The 21,538-nt window shown below is 38.3% G+C and overlaps 1 protein-coding gene across 2 annotated transcripts in view; it reads left to right on the forward strand.

The window, feature by feature from the left end:
• Positions 1 to 4,939: 4,939 nt before the first annotated feature.
• CDK17 (cyclin dependent kinase 17) overlaps positions 4,940 to 21,538 on the forward strand; it is a 90,867-nt gene continuing 74,268 nt past the window's right edge. The window contains exon 1 of one of the 2 annotated variants that reach the window (XM_066549578.1): positions 4,940 to 5,076. The gene's annotated coding sequence lies outside the window, so the exon portion shown is untranslated. The remainder of the gene's footprint in view (positions 5,077 to 21,538) is intronic. The other variant, XM_066549579.1, reaches the window with a different exon arrangement.

Consider the following 21,538-nt stretch of genomic DNA (forward strand, 5'->3'; position numbering starts at 1 on the left):
TGTGCACATACAAGTGACCAATTTTCATTACCTGCAGAAATTAATTGTTTTGCTCAAATTCTTTTCACCACCTTTAGTCTCGAACACAAAATGTAAACAAAATGTAAAAAAAAAGAATAAAAAAATATTTCTTTCACTAGGCTAGAGTTTTATAGTCATGTATTGTCCAAGGCACAAACCTAATTTTTAGACAATTACAGAAGAAACCTCACCATTTTCTATCTGAGTGTGGCAATTGACCTAGTTGAAGTAGGCTTAATATCTTTTGTTCTGAAAAGCAGGATGTCCTGTCTTTCAGAGCAGTAGTAGAGAAATAAAGGAGTGTCTAGTGTTTGTTTGCAAACCCAGGCAGAACTGTACAAAAAGAGTCTGTCTCCATGCTATTAACTTCCTTCTACAAGAACTAAGTTGACTCTTGCTGAAGTCAATGGAAAGACTTCATTTACATTAGCTGGAGGAATCTTCATCTGGAAGAAGAAAACAGTCAAGAAAAAACAAGCAATGAAATTAGATTTTCCACTTAAACAGTGCTCCAGATCAAAAAAATATACACAACTGGTAGATACTTTGTATATACAAATACCACAAATGCCAGATATAGATAAAAGCATAAATTCTGATATTGTAAAGATACTGAAATCATTATCTACATGACTGATAAATATTCTTCAAAATTTAGAGATGCAAGGTGTGAGGAAATGAGAAACAATATTTAAGTAGCATTGTGACAGGATATTGTGACGTTACATATAGCAACTAAAAGGTTTAGCAATATAAAGGAAGAAAACAGTGACAATATGTCATATGTATATGTCATGTCATATATTACAAATATTTACATGCTAAAAAAATATGATATAGAGATGGGAACTAAGCACAGGTAATGTGCTTAGTCTTCTAGTAATTTCTGCAGCAGTTAATCAGTCTCCAAACACCTGTATAGCTATGCAAATGAAAATCTCAAGTGTAGATAATGAACACCCCACTACTTTCACTTTGATAACTCTTTCCTGCGTACCAAAAACAAGGTTTACAAGAACAAATAGTAACTTTCCACAATGTGCTTATGTGAAATATAGGCAGCTAAAGCAAAGTGCAACTAAAACACAATGACCAGCTATCAGTTACAGAAATCATGATAGAAATAGCTACAGCTCTACTTAGTAGAAGTACACTCATTTTTGCTTCTTTCAAGGGGTACCTCCTTCATGTTACTACTTCCTGCTCCCATTCATCAGAAAGGAAGGGGTTTGGTCGTCCAGTGAGGTAATAGAATTGTACTGTATTTAGCCTAGAGGCCTTGTACTAAATCCAAGTAACCTGGAAAACGCTTTATATGAATATCTGCTTGATGTTAAGAAGGCAAGAAACTATCTTAATTTGATTATTTTAAATGGATTGGAGTTTTGCATAGGTGGAAGACAATCATTACAGAAAGGAGTGCTACACAGACTAACATATAAATAGCTCGTGCTGTGAGGAGAACAATAGCCCTGTTTCTTTTCTCAGAGCACAGATACAATTAGTTAGAGGATATTGCATTCTTCAGAAATTTTTGGCATCCAATAGAAAAAAACAATTGCATTTCAAAACAGAATATTGTATTTGGAAATCATTTCCTCTTTTAATAACCTGCCAAGGCTTTCAGTCCTTCCCCTGCAAACGAACACATCCCTTGCAGTTTAGCACAATGCTTTCCCACACTGCTGGCTGATTGCGAGGTCGCTGACTCCTGATGCAGTGACACAGAATCTTGAGCTTGCCTCTTGGCAGGGAGGTAACTGTTTTCTACAGACATTGTGTTAAAAATGTGTTTCTGTAGGGTTTCCATCTACCGCTATGTGAACTCCACTGATTTAACTCCCATACTTTTACTGTCACAGAATAACTACATACTTTTGTTGAAGAAATGTAGAGGTAAATCCAAAATGTTCATTTTCAAAGCAGGAAATCTCAGTCCCCTGACAGCACTGAATTCCTACTGGAGATTTAAATTCTAATGGCTGATGTAGATTTCATCAGATTGTCCAGTGGCAATAATTCATTCCATGTAACCTGGGTGTATTCCATTCTAGCTGGATTAGAGAGAAGACCTATTGCACTCACCAGCCAATCCATCTTAAAACTAGTTTAAAATATTAATCATCATGGTTAGCTAGATGGAAATATGATTGATTGCTACATAATCCACTAAATAATAAAACAAATCAATAGCTATAGTTATAAAACTAGACCCATGGGATAAATCAATCAAAACCAGTGCCTACATTTCAAACCTAAGTCTGTCACTCTGTCTTCCTTCTGCACTGTCTTTTGCCCAGATGTGAAAATCTTTATCTGAGGTCATAAGGTAGTGGCAGATACAAAGGCCAAATGGATATCAAGTGTTCTACCATTACAAACTCTTCCCTGTTAAAAATTCATAGTTCTCCCCATTACAAGTGGAAAACCCTAAAATACTCTAATTACACTGCAGTTAGTGTTGACCCCTTATTTCTTGGGTGACTCATCCTAACTGCTCATTTTTTAAGTTTCTTCCTTTATTTGCCATAATTACTTTTCCTGTAATAACAGAAGTATGAACAGCGGACTTATGAATCAAGTAAAATGAACATATTTTACTGATATTTTTATTATATAAAAAGACGGCTTCATAAACTTCCAACCCACGTTCCCTCTGTACTTCATAGGTGGAACAGCCTTTACTTGGATGTGCTGCAATAAATGGACATGCTGCACTTGTTACTGTGCTGTCTCAGAAGCTTGTTTTACAAATCATGCACATAATAAACTTGCACACTATCATTTCTAATGTTACTGCGTACCCAAAATAGCCTTCAAATTGAATAAGATAAAACAAAACATACATCATCTAGTTAGCATTCAAAGATCAGAACTGGTAGGTCTAGCAGGAACTGGTAGGTCCTGAGCTTTAAAGGAGATCTGTAAGGGGTATCTTTGCATTACCAGAAAGTTCAAAGCTTGAGTGTCTGCTTTCTCTGTGTTATTAAAAATCCCACAAGTTTTGCAAATGTAAGGTAGCTATCCAGCATCTTGAAAACATGCAAAAATACCGTGGTAATCATGTTATGTCTGTATAAACAGAACGTTTGTTTCTGAGTCATGTTTACTTCTTTTTATCGTAAACCGATTTCACTAGAAATTTACATCAGCATGAGCAAAGTGAATTTCTGTGCATTTAAGAAGTGGTTTCATGCTTGCACTCCTTTTTTAGGCAAGAGAAATTGACTTCTGTTTACTGGGAAACATACTTGTCTGTGTTCTGGTTTGCTTGTGCTGTTGGAAGGGTCAACAGAGCTGGAAGCAGGGGAATTTTCAGCTGGCACTGCTCCTGTGAAGGCAGCTCCCCCTTGGCCCAACTGTGGAGAGGGCCTGGCTCGAATAAGCTGCACACAGAGTTCCTCAAGATCAGGGGCTTGCTTCTGCAAATGAAAATGTACTCTAGTCTCCACCTAGACACAGCACAGTACAGACCTGCCTGCAGAACGAAGCGGTTTTGGCCTCACTCAGCATCCACAGGAGTGTGGGGCCCATAACCCTGGTCTGCATGAAGATGGGAAAAGGCCCCATGACACCAAATTTGAACTGAAAAAAGCAAGAGAGCAGGTAGGCAGCAAGGATCAGCAGATGTCCAACAGGGAAAAAAGCAAACCATTTTCCAAATTCTGGCCCAAGTGTACCTATGCCCTGGTACTTTACGTTCAAAACCATGTCACTAAAATCAGCTCAGATGTGGCCTTCCTGACAGATCTTGTTCTTTGTGTGATGGAAATGTGAAAAAACATAGTACAGAACAGCTGGCTTTCACCTAGCTAGCTTTCACCTTCTAGGTCTCGTTCAGTGACACATAAAGCCTAAGAAATTTAGGGCTGGAAAGGGCTGAGAAGTGAGGAAACACAGACTAGATCACTTTGAGGGGAACAAGATTCTAAGCACAGGAAGGCAGCGCGGTTGGCGCTGTCAGAGCGATCACAAGGAGGACAAGGGGGATGGTACAGGCACTGCTGAATGCAGGAGACAAAGGAAAGAAAACACCACAAGAATAAATAGGAAAAACGTGAGTTAGCAATTGACCTAAAGAGACACCCGGCTTCCCTTAACTTCGGTTATTAACGTGCCAGCCGTAGGAAGGGGGAGCAGGGGGATGCCTCAGGAGCTAAATCGCTCTGCAAACCCAAGCGGAAACGCTGCCAAGGAACGGGTAAAAATGAAGCGAGCAAACGCCCCTTTTCTACCCTGCCCTACAAGAAACGGCTCGGGGAGACCCCTCGGACGGCCAGCAGGGCCCCGGGGCGGCTTCCCGGGAGCCTCTACCGATGAGACCCACTTCCTCCCGCGGGAGGAGGCGGCCGCACAGGGCCGCTGGAGGATCGGCGAACGGCAGCAGCGCCCCACTCGGCTCGGCGCGGCCGGGGTCCCCCGCAGCGGGGAGGGCGGCCCAGAAAAGCGCTGCGGCAGCCCCCGCTCCCCGCGCCGCCGTTCGGGGCATTCCCCGCGCTCCGCCCTGACCCCCCCGCTCCCCGCGCAGCCGCCGGCTCAGCCGGGGCCGCCTCGGCCGCCAGGTGTCGCCGGCGCACGGGCGTCCCCGCGGCCCCTCCTGCGCCCGGAGCCGGCGGGGCTGGCTCTGTGCGAGCGGGCGGAGGCGTCAGCCCGCAGCGGGGACGCGCAGCCCAGCCCGGCTCGCCTCGGCTTGCCCCTTCCTCGCACACCCCCGCGGCCCGGCTCGGCTGACGCTCTCGGCACCGCCAGCGGCCGGCCGGGCGGCTCCCGAGCACGGCCTGCGGCCGCTCTCCGGTGGCGGCGGCGGGGAGCCGCGGCGAGGAGAAAGCTGCTGCTGCGGCGGCAGCGGCGGGGGGAGCAGCCATGTTGGAGCGGGGAATAAAGTGACTTTCCTCGGGGAGGGAGCGCGGCCGGCGGTCCGGCGAAGGCTCTCGGGCGGCGAGGGGAGGGGGGGTTCGGCTCCCGGCGGCCGGATACCGCTCCTAGGCGGAGGAGAAGGGGAAGGAGAAGGGGCAAAGGAACCGCCCCCGGACCCGCGAAGCTCCGGCGCTGCTGGTGAGTTGTGGCTGCTCATTGTCTCCCGGCCCAGGGGTGCGGGTCCGGCTCGCGGCGGGGTGTTGGCTCTCGGCCTGCGGTGCGTGGGACGTCGCGGGGGGTGATGTGACAGCGCGGCCCCGGAGCAGGGGGGAAGTGATGGTGGTCGTGGGAGAGCGCCCCGCGAGAGGGCCGGGGGCTGCCCAGGAAGCCCCGGGCGCGGGGAGCGCCGCTCGGCGCCCCCGGGCAGGGTCGGGCCGGGCTGCGGGGGATTTCCGCTGCCCGGTGGCAGCTGGGAGAGGCTCCGCGGGGCCAGGGGGCAGCTCCGAGAGGCTGAGCCCTCTGCGACGGGAGCGGAGCGAAGCCGGGCCGGAGGGGTGAGCCGGGGATGGCAGCCCCTGAGCACTGCCGGAATTTTTGGTGATCCTGCGTTCGTCACCGTCCTTTCCCCACCGCCTCCTTCTCTTCAAGCGAGGCAGCGTTCTCCTGACAGCTCTTCTGCTCGCAGCCTCCGCACGTATGACACATCGCTCCTATTGCAGGTCTCCCCCCACACGCACACCCAAAATAATGTAGGTTTCAGTGCGTGCCATAAGAGTTCTTCTGCTCTGAGCTTTGAGTTAGAAGGTGACAGGATACGTGAACATTGTATGACCCTGAACTTCTGTGAACTCCTCCTTCCCCTTCCTCGCTCAGATATGTAATGGCTTGAGACCAACGAGAGCAAAATGGTTCTCTCGAAAAGACGGGGAAAATCAGGTGGGATCGTGTATATTTTATATTTCTTGGAAATTTATTACGCCCACCCGTGCCAATACGATGTTCATATGAGTGGATTAGCTGTTGCGCTAGAAGAATGTTGACCTTGATCCCCTTTGTCTCTCCTGCAACAATTTTGGTAGCTGGCTCTAGTTGTTTTAAACTCATTGCTGTCTTTGGCACTTTGCTAGTGGTTGCTAATAGTGTTATGATGTTATGAGCAAAATTTACTTATAATACAAACGTAGTAATTAAAAAAGCATCCGTTTCTTTTTTTTTTTTTTATTTTGGTGAATAATTTCTGTTCTTTTGTAATTTAACAGAAGATCAATAGCAACATTCTTGTAGGTATCACGGTATAGCTACAAGAGCAAGCCTGGTTTCACGTTCTTCCATTACTTCTCTCTCCCCCGCTTTTTTATTGTATTAATTAAACTGGAAACTATATCACCAAAGGTTAAATACTGAGAAGAAAACATTTATGAAATTAGACTTACTACCAAATTCAGATTTGTTTTTCGTATTAGAATTGGGAAAAAAAGGAAGTGGGTGATCTGGTATTTTATGTGCTTAAGATGTTAAAGAAATTGCCATATTGCTTTGTTATAAGAATTCTGTATAGTCACACACAGCTCTTGTTATTTACATCTGCACTTCTGTAAGTGACATGAGAGAGGCTTGTTTTGAATAATTAATGTAGAAGTAACAGATATGAAAACATAAAATTACATGTTTGAATACATGGTGAAAATTTTCCTTTAAATTTGTTTGTGTTTGAAAGAACAAACTGGATTTAATTTTCCAACATAGATAAACCATTATAATGTTGACTTGGCATTAAAAGGGCCACTTAAATTGGAAAGATGAAAGCTTTTTTTTTTTTCCTGGCATAATTTAAATGCTGCTTTGACAATAATGAGTCTGACTTAAAAAATCTTTAGGAAGGATAACGCAATGAGGTTCATACCTTTTATTTGCATACTGTGCTGTGTAGCTGTGTGTTTACCCAGGATGGAGCTCTACACAAATCATGAGGTGGGTTCTGCCTACATCCGTACTGAAGAGTTTGCAAATTAAAGCCCATGTTGTCTGGAGCAAATTATAGTTTGAATGTGGGGAGTCATTTATTTTAGGCTTGGCTAAGAATGTAGTGCATTAATTGATCTTTTTAATATGTAAAATGCCACTAGCGTTTAGTGAAATACCTAATTTATAATTGCAAATATAATTTAAATTGAGAAACAGATCATGGCTGTATATTTCCCCTGAATGGCTCTGGCTTCAATTTCTGCCTAACGCTGCAATGTGTAAATATGGTATAGCTTATGACAGGGATGTTAAGATGCTCAGTCTGCATGTGTTACTGTTACGATGTGGAGCTCTTACAGTAAAAGGATGCAGAATTTTTGAATGGCCTAGTAACATACAAATCTTGTAATTTCTTAAATGACTACCTGCTGCTAGGGAAAAAAAAAAAGAATGTTATACTCATCTTAATAAGTTTCTGTCCAGCAGTATATTCGAGTAATTGCATCTAAAAAGTGCAGTTGGGAAAGGCTTTTTTGAAATCTGGTTCATCGAATAGTCTACATTAAAATCTTTCCATGAGTTTGCTCTTGACCCTCTTTTCATGTTAAGTGGAAGCTGTTGATATTCCACATACAAATCAGATTTTATTTTTTGTCCAAGAAAGTAAATGAGCTGTATTTAAAAAGTTGTATATTCTAGTTGTGTATTTATTGAATGCATTATATGTTATAATGTGAAAATGGACAAGATCATGTTTAAAAATCAAACTCAATTATTATAAAACTTTTGTAGCATGGGCTAGAAACTCACTTAATGTGGCTTACAGTTCTTAAGTTACAAATATCTTAACTTTTTAGCTGCATGCTTTCTAATGCTTACTCTTTATTTCTGCAGCAAGCCTTGTATAGTTATTGAGGACACCACTGTAATCGTAGCAGTTCAGAATTTTATATAATGCACTACAACTTCAGCATGTAAAAATGCTTTTAAAAGGCCAAGTGTTTACATGACAGTTATGGTTCACATCTAAAGAACAAACTAAACCAGTGTATCGTTAGCCATCACTGCCTTATTTTGCAATGCACATAATTATGGCAATGGCTTTTGTCTTCTGAGTGTAATAATTGGAATTTGGGGGTTTTTTTTGGTGCCTGTTCACATACTGATGTACCAACATGGATGATAGAGGTAAAAGCATTTTATATTTACTTATTTTAGTCACTAGCCAACAATTTGCTTTTTAAAAATAAGTCTAGGCCTAGGGGCCTTTTAAAACTTTCAGAATATTTTATATCCTGTTATTTATTCCTTTTGGGCCCTGGTAATGTTTTTTCCCATGAAACAGGGCTTTCTCCACTAACACCCACTAGTGGTATGGGATGGTTTTTTTCCTGTGTATTTTGTGAAGAGTTGTGATACACTTTTGACAGCTTTTATCTGAAAAAGAGTGAAAGTTAATGCTTATTTGGAAAAATGACTTTTATAATTCTGTATTGAATACAAATTCATAGATATTCATTCTTTACTAACTCAGTGGATTGGCAATCCTTCCAGAATTGTTGGTTTCCTGAACTTCTTTGAGCAGTGATGTCAACTGTCAAGAGTTGGGTAGAACTGGCTAATTAGAACATGTACAAACAGCAGTTTAAACCACTGATAGTCACGAGGCATAAACAAGACCTGTACTTGAGCTGATTTGCCAACTTGGAACACGAGAACATTGGGAAAGGAAACCAAAAGAGTTTCTTTAGTTTTGTGATCGCATTATATGGAAAACAGTGAACATAGTAAGTGCATAAATCAGGTAATTTGCATTGGACCAGCTTTTGATACATCAGTCCTTGGATAGTAAGACTTCAGCCATATCCTTGGAGATCCTTATACCCTGTACCTGGCTGTGTTATAAAGTACCATGGACACACTGATACTGGGAATGGTTGTAACCGTGCTTTACGGGATATTTGGGCATTTGTGGTGTGGTGCTTGCTTTTAAAGGATTAGAAATGCCATTCACTAGGAAACATCAGTTTATCAGGGGTTCCATGCCTAAGCACGAATGTTGGGGAAAAAAAAGAAATGTGATAAACCAGCATTTGTCAATGCAGCAGCAGAAGAAACAGCTGTTGAGTCACATATTAATTTTTCATGTAGTAAGGCAGAATTAGGCAAAATGATGTTAAGAAGACTGAAAAATACCAACTTCATAACATTTTTAACTCAATACTGAAAAGTTTCTCTGAATTTCAGGACAATTTTCTGCTTGCTTATTTCAGTAGTACATAGCAAATGCAGTAAGCTGAAGGGCAGTTGTATCTTATGTTTTGATTATGACCTTTTTGTTTTCTGTTTTTATTTGTAATCTCTGGAACAACTAGTTTTGCATAGATTAAGATGATCAGGGCTGTGTTATTATACCAGAACAAAGAAGTGACGTGTCTTTCAGTTGCACTCCTAGCTACAGTTCTTGCCTATCTTTGATTTTAGGTTGTACTTCCTAGGTATTTTGCCTAAGTGAATGTTACTCTGTGCCCTCTAATCATATTTCATTTAATTATCTGTACCTCATAATTGTACTCCCATCTCTGACTGCTGCTGTTTTTAAAGGTTTGGTAGAGTTTCACAACGTTCTCTGATTTTTAACTCTGCGTTTTGTCAGCTTCAGTAAGGATACTTGGATGCTTTCAGTTTTTGTGTTGAAAGTGTCAGAATCATGACATTCTCTTCTTTGCTTGGTCGGTTAGAGCATTTTGCAGGCATGTAGCTGTACTGAGACAGTAATATCATAGTCAACTGTCATAACCTGTATAGTCTTTCAGAAATGTCTTTTCTCAAGTATTTCTGACTTCCTGTTCTTAAAATATGAAAGTGTCTTTGTTTGGATGTTGTTCAGGTATGTGCAAGATGTCTTTATACAGCAGTCATTTAGGTTAACATTTCGTAAGGTTTGCAGTTACTTGGTGTTCTCTGAAATAAGTATCTTTGCAAAATATGGATTACTAAGAATGATCAAAGGATATTAGTCATCAGCAAAAACCATTGTCCTGTAATTGAGAGAAAACTGTTTGGATTTAAAAGTTATGGTCTATAGGTTAGTTTACAAAACATGTAAAGAAGCCAGTTTACAAAAATGTAAAGAAATTGACACTGAGGTCAATTAATATGATTGATAAGAAAGGCCAAAGTCTGTGATGAGGAAAGCCCATGCTGTCACCAACTGTTACAATTAGGTGTATTTTAGGATGAAACTGTATTCTAAGAAAGCCATTAGCCAGTTAGAAAAGCTGAAGAAAATGTAAGTATTTAATATTCTTAGAATAAGTTGATGTTCATGAAATACTGCTATATTCATGAGTACACCAGCTGATAGTCATATGTGGTTCTCTGAGACATTTCCTAAGAGAACCTGAAGGTGTTAAACAGCTGTCACTGAAGTTGTGAGTACAGGTTGGTAGGGCACTTTCTGGAGTGGAAATGCTGGCCATATCTCTCAGTATGTCTCAGAACACTGAGAAATTACATTATTTTAGCACAACTGAGGTTTCTTTCAGTGGTTTTAGGAGCCAGTTATATGCACAGTAATGGATATTGGTAGAGCAGGAGGTTAAGCAAAGGAAACAACTGTTGCTCAGCATATATTTATAGAGGACCAATCTTGTGAAACTAACGTCTGGTTCTCTTGATAAGATTAAATACTTCACGTGGTATGTTTTGATATTGCGGACAGGCGTCACTGAAACTTTTTACTTGGCTCTTACGTGGCATTTTGATTATGGAACTAAAATGATAGATCAAGTGACAATATATGAAATGGTTTAAAACCCAGTGGATAATGTGAATCAAGTGGTTACCTATAAATAGTTGCTGTTACGTAACGGTGTGTGATGAGGGCTCCTCATCATCAAAGTGTCAAAGTACGTTGGTGAAGAAGCCCTGGGAAACCTGCTCAGTGTCAGCTGTTGGTCATTGCCACGAATAAAATGAAAGTCAGTGAAACTTGCCCATTATTTCTGTAGCTCCAGAAAAGTAGGAAAACAATAGATACTAAAGAATGGGTCATTACTGCAGGATGGATGCTTGGAAAAGTGGCAGCTTCCTGTTTGTTTGCTTTATGTGGAGTTTTATATCAGGCTTTAAAAGATTAAATACAGTGTATTAAATTTTAAAATAAAATAGTTATATTTGATAACTAAATTAAATATATGCAGCTATTGATATTAGCTTTTAGTTTGGGTATTTTTTCTGTAAAGGTTTGGAATAGTTCCTCATGTATAATACAGAATAGATATTAAGTGTTGATCTGTATTCTGTGTGGGGGGTTTAGGGAGAGCTTTTATTTTGAAAATATAGTAATCAATAATATAATTAGTAGTACACAGGAGGAGGAAAAACAGTTATGAAATAATAGATTACATGTTATATTTCCATCAGTTTTCTGTATGTCTTGAAATGAAGTTGAGTTTCTCAGTGTAGCATTCATAAATCTTCTCTGTAGGCCAAAAAAGATGTGGCTTTATATAATTTAACTGGGGAAAATTAAAAGGCATTTTTTTGGTCTGTCATTGGTTTATTGCCAGTGCATCTTCCTCTGTCCTTTCTCTTTGTCAAGATCTGGTTGTCATAAACAGCAGCAGAGTACCTACATGTGCAGGGGGCTTGTTGCCTGCTTAGCTGCTATTTAGTCTTAAAGCTGTCTCATAAATACCATACTAAATGGCTCAAGCATCTGCTTGTAAAGCATGAATCTATTTCATAATTCACCTTATTTATGTTTGCTTTGAAACTCAAATATAAAACTAAAGACATGAGAGACAAAGCTTGGGCTGCTGCTACCCGTGAATAACTTATTTGCTCCACAGAAGAGTTCAACCTGGCATAACTCTGGCGCTATCACTCAAAGCTGCAGTGATTTTCCTCTTTGCTGGCTGCTGCTCTCATCCCCACATTCCTGCCTTTGTACCAGTACGTGTCTTGTGACTCTGTCAGGGAGCTGGTGCAGGTTACGCTGTGTTTGGCTTCAACTTTACTTTCATGTTTACAGGTAAATAATAGTCACTTTCTGCAGCATCGATGGAAAAACAGCAGTTTGTAATTATTTATTTTTTTAAATATCCTGAGCAGATGGGAGGGGAAACTTCCTGTGTACAGAGAGGAAAGGAGGTGCTCAGCTGCTAAATATATCAATCATATATGCTGCATTAAAGTATTTTAAAAATCACGTTTAAAACAGCAGCTCAGAAACCTAATTTGCTACTGGGTAATAAGGCACAGTGTGGAAACAATTACTGATCTATCTTATAAAATATATCCTTAATTTTTAGTATGGGTACATGTTTGAGGTGAGAGTTATGAAATGAAATAGGATTTTTGGTGTGGAAATCATTAGTGTTGGATGAAAGACATCTAAGGAAACTAAAAATTACACTTTTTTCTTGCAAATAATATTTTAAAACTTAATTAAATAAGCTGAAAATACAGTAGGAGTTTGAAAATATTTGGAAGATGCAACAATAAAAAAATTACTTAACTATAGTATTCATATTTTAAAATGGGCCTAGTAGTAGAGTTTTGCAGGGTTCTTTTTTTGTTTCTAAAGATTTGAACCTCAGGAGAGACAAGATCATTGGCATCACTGAAGCCACAGTTTGGATTTAAATCACTGAAATTTACAGTGAAATTTACAGACAGAGTGGTCTTGAGGATAATGACCTGTATAATATTCAGTAAAGCAATTTCAGAGGCAATTCTAAAAATGTGAGATTTTCCATACTGTTTCATTACCTCTGTAAATGTGATTCAATAGGTTATGGCAAAGAAGAAAAATATTTTGAAGCTTATGCTATTTACCTTCAGGATTAAACAAGATAAACAGCTTAACAGTGTTCCCATTTGCACAAGTCACAGTATTTTTAAACCTGCTGCTTGTAATTCTGAATTGTTTATCAGGGAATACAGTTAACCTAAATATCTTTTGGAGACTTGTTTCTGATACATCTCAGTATAATTCTGCAAAGCAAAAATGTTTGATGCATAAGCCAAAAAATAGCTTTAAAATGTATTTGGTCAGAAGGTGGCCTTTGGTTATTAACCATAGTCTTTTTTTTTTCTCTTGTGGGCTGCATGGGGGAAACAACATAATGCTGTATAGTAATTAGTTTCTTCAGTAGTTATATGCCTTTCTTCTTGAATTATGCAATTATAGTATTTTAGAAGCAATACAAAGCAGATTATGAGTTCTGAAGATACAGATTTGATATGCTTTGGTAGTCAGCCTAGTTACCAATACTTAGTATTTTAAAATGTGTTTGAGTATGGTTTTTGTATAAAATAGAAAGTGTTCAGTGTGGTTAATTAAGTGTTCTGAACCTGCTTTCTTTAAAAGGGCCTCTTTTTTTTTTTTTTAATTGTTCCTGGTGGTCTTATATAATAACTTTTGGCTTCCTGGTATTTGTGAATATTTCTGGTAGTGGAAGAGATAGACATTAGTTTAAGGATTTAAGTCATTAGATGTTTGTCACTGTTTAAAGTTTAATTTGGGCATGAATGGATAGCTAGTGATCATTTTCACCTGTAACTGCATCTTAATAAAATACCTATATTCTTCTTAATCATCTGTTTATAGCAGTGGGTAGATAAAACATGATTTTTTTTTCAGTAAATAAATTATTCACATCTAAAATATGAATTATGCCAGACTGACTAATTTGCATTGTGCCTTTTTAAAAAAATGTGTATCTTTGTAACCAATAGAGAGAAATAGGTTCAGAGGGTAATCCAAAGATCTTAATACAGAGCCACCTCTCTTTCCACATTTACCTTGGAGGCAGCCCATCAGAACCATTGTTTTTGTATTACAGCATTACAGTTTGAGTTGAATTAAGCACTTATTTCCAAATAGTTTCTGTTGCATCAGTGAACTGAAGAGGTTTTCATACCTGTCTGCATTACAAAGGTGATGGTGAAGAAAGAAGAGACTGGCTGGGGGATGGAGCCAAGCATTTTCTTACTGGTGCTGGGAATGGGTAAGACGTCTCCAGCACTGGTTTGATTTCTTAAGTGCTACAGGTGCCTGAAGATGATCAGTGTCAATTCCCACCCCCTTCCACCTCCCCCACTTATGCATTTAGGTCTTTCACTATGTAAGCAATAAAACATGCAGATTTTTCCTTATTCATCACTCCTGCTTGCGAGTGTTTAGCATTTTAAAATTCTAGTCATGTGAGTAGTAGTGATAGTATATTTTAATATTGAAATAGGATCCTGAATGAACTGTGTTCTTGTTATGTCTTCTGGCAATTTCAGCAACTGGGATTGCAAGGAGAAATAAAAAATACCTGTTTTTTTTTTGTAGTAGGAGAACCTTATTCTTTGAATATATGTGCTCTGTGATAAAGTAAAACAAGTGAAGATTTGAGCATATCTTACACCTGCAGTTGATGTTCATTCTTGACTTTTTAATGATACTATACTTGATTAAGTTAATGGTAAATTTACATCTTTACATGATTGGATTGTCATATCTGCTTTTGGTAACTGGAATTATATCTTAGTTCAGAGTTTGTTGTTTGTTTTGTGTTTTTACTTGAAAGATAGGATGTGAAATTTTCTTCTACTTAAATTTTGAGAATGGTTTACTTGGATTGCCAAGTTTTCCTTGGATTGGTTGACATTATTTGCCAAGTTCTATGCTAGTTTAGATAACTTGTTGAAGATACTTTAAAATGTAACTGCAACAGGTTTTGTGTAGTGACATTAGTCAGTTCTCATGAAAAGTAGTGCATCGCTAGCTAAAAAAATACGTAGGGATGGGTTATGTCAATTTTTGGTTGTTTAATTTGAGGCTTCTTTAAGATACTGATCTTAAGGGTATAGGTGCTGAGAATGCTTTGAAAATCAGCCTTAGTGGAGTTATCTGCAGATACCTGTCAATAGAAATAATACCGTGGCAGTGTCTGAAAACCTAGTGGCATAGATTTTAGTAAATATTTCTAAGAAAATCTGCAGGAGAAACAAAGACAGTGTATGTATAAAATACTGCTAAGCCACCTTTATACTGACAGAATGGCCTAGTTTTTCCTGTTTCTATGGCTAGATGTTATCTTGCTCTCAGTCTGTTTATACCAATGTAAATGAATCTAACCTGGATTATTTCATCTACATTAATGCTTTATATCTCAGTGTAGTTAATTGCATGGGGCCTCCTCAGTCATGTCTCATACAGAATTAACATAATATGTAACCTCACTGCTTCCAGCCTGATCTGAAACACAGACTTGGAAAACAGCCCCGTTAACTGTCTTAGATAGGGAATGTTTCCTCTTAGCTACATTTCATATGCAAGGCTTCCAATAGTAGGCTGTTAAGAAACCCCCCACAAAGGGTTTGTCACTGAAGGAGGAAAAAAGCCTGAAATGTCTGATAAAGCACAGGAAGCAAAATTGTTGACAGAGAAAATTCCTTTTCAGTATAGTCACTTTTATGAGAAGCGCCACTCCCCAAAGGTAATATATTTAACTGTTAGTGGATCCTCATGACATAATAGATTTTTTTTTCTCTTATAATCAAAGGTTTGAAAGGGATTAAGAAAACTGTGTGGGTTAATTTTCTTCCAAATTTTTTTGTGGTGTTTGGCTGTGTTACTTGTGGTATGTGCTAGTTTATAAATGTTTGCCTCTCTGTGATCATAGGAGGCTTTGGAAAAATGACATGTTCTGTTTTGTGCAGAAGTGTGAGACATTTATGATGGTCTTCTCGTTTGACTCCTATCCAAGCTCCTTCTACAGTGTGCACAAGCCTTGCTTTTGCTGTAGGTAGTAATATTCCAGTTGGATTGACTTATCGTGGCTCTTTATCAGAAAGTCTAGGAAGTTTTTTGATTAGGCAGTCTGAAATATAGAAAAGCTGCACATTTTACAGCATAGAGATACACTTTTTCTTAAAATAATGTCCCTTTGCCCTCTTTGGATGAGTAGCTCTGTTGTATTTTTGAACCAAACCTTAGGGTTAGCAGTGGTTTTGTTGGGTAGCAGAGGGGACAGAAGGTGTCAGAAGTGGGGGAAGGAGTGCATAATCAGTACCAAAAGAGAGCTTTTCAGGTAGGGCATGGTGTTCTGTGCACTCATCCAGAATTGGATATTACTGCAGTGTGTTCACCCAGGTTTTCCTTACTCTTTTCTGGGTTTTGGTACATATGTTGCACCAAAATTTATTTACTGAAATAAATCCATGAGATTAGCCATATGAATTTGTACTGTTATAATAAAGATGGGAACTTGTATCTTCTGATCAGGGAAACCTATGTGTGAAAACCGTACATGATTGTCCTGTAGAATTACTTAATTCTGTGTCATTTCAAAGTGCTACTTAGGGACAGTCTATCTATTGAAGGGGGTTTTATCTTGAATTTTGTTTTTTAAATGGTGTTCTATCTAACTGTTAATTTCAAACAAGTAAAAGGAGGTAATATGATGTATATTAAATGTTAATTAAATTAATAGAAAAGAAAAAGGCAAATGGATAGAAAGACATTCTGACCCTGTAGAAAACAGAAAGTATTTAACATTCTAGTAAGCATTAGTAGGCCTTTGTATGTTTCATGTAAGGAGTCTGAAAGTAACTCCAATAAATGTGACCTATTTTTGAATTTTAGACTATTGAAAATCCTATTTATGATGTATTTGGAAGTGTTCTTACTTGAAAGGTGCAATGAAAGTTTCAGGTATTTCCTTAGAGAAACTTTCATGTATATTGAGAGGAGGAGCAATTTTATGCCTGGGTGAAATTTTTATATGGCAAATAAGATGTAAAGAAAGGTAACCACATATTCTTCACACATGCAAGAGCATGTTCTGTCAGCAGTTTCTGCAGTTACTTTTGTTGCACACTTCATGATTAGTTAATGTGTGTTGGGCATGTTACAAATGCATGTCTGGCATATCAGAATATGATTTATACTGTGTAAATCATAAATACTTCATTCAGTATTTTCTCTGCTCATTACCCAGAATTGTCTAGCAGCACTTGAGAGAGTAAATGAATTCTCCTAAGACCTAAATGCTGTCATCAGCAATATCTCCATGTTTACATTCTCAGCTGCATGGACCACTCTTTGAAATTACCTGCTGTGCGAATAAAGAATATTAAAGGTTTTGTCATGTTAAAGTAGTAGTTTAATACAAGCACTAAATAAATTAAAAATTTTCTGAAAGAAATTGATGTCTCAAATTTAGATATCCAGTCACAAAACAGCAGTATTAACCATCTCCTTGGGTTAAAAAGAAAGTACTTTTATCCAGCTTTTGGTCATTATTCAAAATTAATTGTTTATTTTAAAGGGGGAAGTGAACTTTCTTTGTATGAAATGATGAACAATGCTAAAATTAACCTCATCTGTAGCATGTGATGTACTGTTTAACAAAATTATGCACCTTAATTTGGTATCATTTAAGAGAATAACAATGTCTGCTAGGTGTTTTTATTTATACAATCAGATCAACATAAATAATCTAAATTAAAACCCAGGTTTGAGTCTTTGTCTCAAGAGGTTGTGCCTCTCTAGGAGTACAGATATCTGGGTTAGATATTCCTGTCTTGGAGGATATGAGACTGACTGGGTCAGGGCATGGTGGGGACCAGGCTCTTCATAGACTGGCTGTGTCACAGAGAGTGATGTGGCCACCATGGCTTCCCTTCTGTCCTCTCATTTTATTACATGAGTTATTTGCTGCAAAGCTCTTTCCTGTATATGCTCATTGACCTAAGCCCTAATGTGCTCTTCATCAGACCTGTACATTCCAAAAAATGGCGCGGTTTCAATTTGTCCTCCAAGATGCTCTGCAAAGTGCATGTAGTATACTACAAAACAAAGGGAGATCCTTAGGTCTTTTTGTTGACTTGGTGATTAAATTAAGTAGTTCTCACAGAGGATACTTTTGTCATAAATGAAGTGAAAACCTTATTAATAAGAAACATTTATTCTACCTTTACACTTCATGCATAACCTCATCTTGTTTTAATAAATGTCAGCTAGTCTAATGTATAATTAAACAGTTTTTAACCATTTCTCAATTATCATAATAAATTGCGAAATAAACTATGTCAATCCTTTAAGGCATATCCAAAAAAGCTGGTTTTTGGGCTTATTTTGCTGTCTTAGGGAAATACATTCAATGAGAATTTTTACTGGTGGTTTGTAAAACATGGATTGCACAAGAAATTAAGCTTCAGAAGTGTATTGAGCTGTAAATAGATTAATACTGGTTTGATAGTAGCAGACTCTGATCCCCATTCTTGCTTTTATTTTATTGTGAAGTAGAAGGGGTTCAGCACAGTATTTACAACTGGATTTGTTTGTTACACCTGAGAATGGAAAGTTTTGCTTTAGGTGTCTTGCTACTGCATATGACAGGCAGTGTCTGTTTCAATTCTTTGCCACCCCTTGTCTGCGGAGAAAATATTTATTTCGAAGGTTTGATACAAGATATTTCAAGTGTTTATAAACCCTCAGGTTTGGCTTACAAAATTTTCTTGCTCTCTGCATATGCCAATTGCAGCAGCATGCCACACACATATCTTAGTTTATTAATCTTTGGATTTGGGGTTTTTATCTCAAAAGTCTTTCACCAAATGAAAGTTTACTACTGCATTTTGATATTTTACATCATCTTACTGGGATACTCATGAGCCTTTATAAGGTTAATTTTCTTTATATTGGAATTTCTAATCAAGTAAAAGTATTTTCTGCTTGACTTTTGTACTTGTTTATAACTCTGTCATATTTCAATAGTAAGCAAGAGCTAATCTAGTGTGAAAATAAGCAGTATACCTGGTTTGTGTTACTCTGTTGTAATAGATTTCCACAGCATGTAGACAGTATGTGTAGCAAGAATAGGCTTAAAGAGAGTTGGTCCCAACTTTACTTTGTAAATCAGATCTGAATATTTAAAATTGAAATTTAATGATAAATACATATTTCAAAAGCAAATCAATGATACTTGTGTTAACCTTGTAGAGTGGAGATTCTTTGATAGAATTATAGGGTTTTTAATTTTAAAGTCTGGTTAAAGTGATAAAGAAGTGTGGAAGGTGGATATGGGGGAAAGGGCAGCTAGTATAGATCACTCAGTCTTATTCCTAGGGCATCATGGCTCTGTGTGTGTCACTGACATTCAGCAGGTGAACTCTGCCTTTTTTTTTCCACTGATACCTAATTTGAGACAAGTAGCTAATTTCAATTTTTTAATTCAAAGCTTAAAGCTTTTTCTGGCAGGTTATCAAGTAGTTGTATGTTTAGGTACTTTACTTGGGAAGTTAACTGTGTGACTTTGTTAATTGAATCTTTTTGAAGGGGGAAGTTACTGTTCAGGCATAGCTTTATCAGCTGCAGCTTATATAAATTATATAAATATAAATGCATGAGTGCTGTCCTCTACATGCATCTGAGATCTGAAAGCTGCATGTAGTTAGGTTTGGAGGTTCAGTATTTTTTTCCTAGTCTTTCATACTTAATGAAGTTCTTCAAGCTTGTTACAGGTACAGATTAATTCTCAGGAAGGTAATTGATCTATACCTACAGAATTTGTTGGATGTGGGAGTCATACTGTCTTCGTTATAAGAACCTGATTAAAGTTCATGAAAGCATGTAATGGGGAATTAGGTGGTGGGAAAAGAGGTCCCTTTATGCTTTACTTTGGTAATGTTTGGCTGTCTTTGCTTTTATGCTGTCAAAAATGTCATTATTTGGATCTTTCCCAATGTTTTTATTCAAGTGATAGGAAACAGAAGGGAAGAAACTAATTGGGATGAGTCTAGGAAACATGCTCTGAATACACGTACAGCACTTGTGCTTTCTTATCCAGATTTCCAGCACGTGAGATGTGTGATGGCAGAGGCATCATGGGGAGTCCAAAATGTATTTTCATCCCTACTGCCACTAAAGCAAAGTGTGTGTATTTCTCCTTGGTGAGGTTCTCTCAAATTGTTGCTTTATGAAGAGAAGCTTGTCTTGTTAGTTCATGAGTAATGGCTACATCCTACTATCTCTTTTGTCAGCAGAGGGTAGGATTTCCTCCTACACACAGGGAAAAAAGAGAAAATTAGAAAGTGATAGAAGCTCAAATGAAAATAAATGTGAGAACAAATAGGCCAGATTAGTCACTGTAAGACAGCAGTTCTTTTTTTGAGTGAGAAAATCACTCTGTTCTTGAAGTACTATCTTCAGGGGGCCAGGCAACACCTGTGTTGCCGGGCAGAGGGTATGTGCATGTATTGATGTTACACATTTGATTAAAGCCGAATGGAAAAGTACCTGCAGTTCTGAAGCACCTGATACCTTGGTTGCTTCATTGCAAAAGGCTAAGGCACTTAAGAACTCAGTAAAATCCTTGACTGTGAAAGATTATAATTCTACTTGTGCCTCAGCATAATTGTGAGGGCAATGTAGGTGGCAACAATTTAAACAAAAGCACGAGGGGAAATAGTTTGTGGTGGATTGTGGTGATCTTTTTCATTGTTTTCTGTACTGCAGTCACTGCAGCAGTGATACCTGAGCTGGCTATGAGTATTTGGTATGCACATTGCTACTGGCAGAAGCCTTTTGTTGGAAATGGTTGCAGAAAATATTATAATAACTTTCTATGAAGTTTTACAATGGCATGAAGTATTTTATTCCCTGCAGGTTAAAAACCTTTCACTTTTCAATGTTCCATTTAACTTCAACATTTGGAGACTGGAGTCAATGGTTTTTTTCAACAATTAATCTGTTTCATGATCTGTGACAGCAAGTGGTCAGTGAATGTTTATTTCCCCCTTAGCCCAACAATTTGTTATACCATTTGAAATACAGTCTAAACACACACAATAAAAATAGTCCATGTCATGTTGAAGTTGACATGTTTGCTGAGGCTGTGCAAAACAAGAGCTTGTTTGAAAACTGTGTTGTGTTAGATTGTCAGCACCTGATATCATATTACAAGTTTTCAAATTTGAAATGAAAGTATTCCACTGTCAGTCCTTAAATATGAGGTATCAAAATGTTACATGGGGAGAAATACTGGACAATCCTTTTGATACACCTTTCTCTCCACTGTTGTTACACTAGTAGGGTTTTTTTCTTGTGGGGGCAGACAGCTTAAAACATCCTTAATAGGGAAGTGTATGAGCTTAAGTGGTCATGATCTCCATTTGAATCATTGCTAAGAGTTATGTTAGAAAACAGGTAGTGTTGCATTGCTGACACCTTATTCTACTGAATGAGAAAATTGCTAGTAAGCCAAGCCTTTTTAAAATTTTCTTTTCCCCCCCACCCCCAATCTGGAAAGCCAAGTAATTTGTTTTCAGGAAGCTACTTTTGCCTTTATTTATTTACTTATTTGTTAGCTTGGTTATTTTGTTTTTCTTTAGACAGCAGTGTCCACAAGCATATTGAGTTTTAGCTTTAGTTGGCTTTCATATTGGCAGTCTAATGGCAAGATTTAGATGTAAGTTTATATAGAAAAGACAAATAATACCGAAATAAAGAGGGAAGAAAAAGTACTCCTTTTTGTGTTGGTTTTTTTTTTTGTATTTATTTAGATTCAGAAAACTCATATTTTTAAGGTTAAGGTGAAATATTAACACATTTCTGTTGATTTTTCCAGTCTGTATGATAATTATTGATTTGTGGGAATGAGGACTTGGGCTGAACATTTTGTTGGTTGAT

Source organism: Molothrus aeneus, chromosome 5 (genome assembly GCF_037042795.1).
Source record: "Molothrus aeneus isolate 106 chromosome 5, BPBGC_Maene_1.0, whole genome shotgun sequence".
Taxonomy (NCBI): Eukaryota; Metazoa; Chordata; class Aves; order Passeriformes; family Icteridae; genus Molothrus; species Molothrus aeneus.